This window comes from Fopius arisanus, unplaced genomic scaffold (genome assembly GCF_000806365.1).
Source record: "Fopius arisanus strain USDA-PBARC FA_bdor unplaced genomic scaffold, ASM80636v1 scaffold00256, whole genome shotgun sequence".
Lineage (NCBI taxonomy): Eukaryota > Metazoa > Arthropoda > Insecta > Hymenoptera > Braconidae > Fopius > Fopius arisanus.
Window position 1 is genome coordinate 80,372 of NW_011887995.1, and position 1,159 is coordinate 81,530.

The following is a 1,159-nucleotide window of genomic DNA, read 5'->3' on the forward strand; positions in this document are numbered from 1 at the left end:
CATTAATCAAAATAACCCGTGAAATTAGCCGACAAAATTTTTAAAAATTAATTATTTTGAGTTTTTTTTTTTCATTCGATTCTAAATCGTTTGTAGAATCCGACTCTGTAATTATTATCGTTTCAGAGTGCATATTTTTTTATGAATAATATATTTTTCTTAATACCATTTGACATAGGCTCCCCCCTCCCCCCGCCCCTGTAGTAAATTAGCCGACAAAGGTTAGAAAAATAGAGTATCACAATTTTCCCTTCCTGTCATTAATAAGAAATCGTTTGTAGAATGCAAACCTAAATCATTTATTGTTTAAGAGTGGATATTTTTCTTATATTGATTGATTTTCTTATACCACATGAAAACCACAGCCTATTGATTCCACACGTGGTGAGGTTGAGTGCTAACTTACTTGTGTTAATGTCATTGCCTTAATAACAAAATAAAGTATCGTGTGAATCGCATCTTAGCTTGAAATCATTATCATCAATCGGAAAAATTGAAAGTATGCTGTGTAACGATGTTTTCCCCGGAGTGTTCCGTAAGTCCGGGGAATTGGTTACCTTCGCCGGTTCCATAGCATCCGCGAATTTACCAGGAGGGCGCCAGCTATTTTAAGTGGCTAAAATAGCAAACCAGAGAGCCGCCTAGTTGTTAAGGATACAATTAGAAAATACCATTTAAGCCGACTAGTTGTTGAGGACACAATTAGGAAAGACCGAATTTACCGGTGGAGGTGGGGGTTAGCACCTCCCCAGAGATAACCGATAACAGATACGGACGAGAGCACAGAACGGTGGGGTTTGCCCGTTCTCGCGACAGGACAGACAAGAAGTTCCGCCTAGTTGTTAAGGACACAATTAGGAAAGACCGAGAAGTTTCCGCCTAGTTGTTAAGGACACAATTAGGAAAGACCGATAAGTTTAAATTAGGTGCGTGACCAGAGATCGTCACTGTCCCTTTCCCAGGGCGCAGTGAGGACCTCTGAAGACTTCCCGCGAAATACCAAAATGGCGGATGTAAAGTTAGAACACGTGCGGGAGCACCGGGTCGCTCAGTATGCTAGGTTATGGAGAGAGGGTCGGAATTCTTTTTAGTATGGTCGGTCCCCGATAGCGTCGGAAGGTTGGTAAGGTAGGGTGATCGATAGCAGGTCAGGTCGATA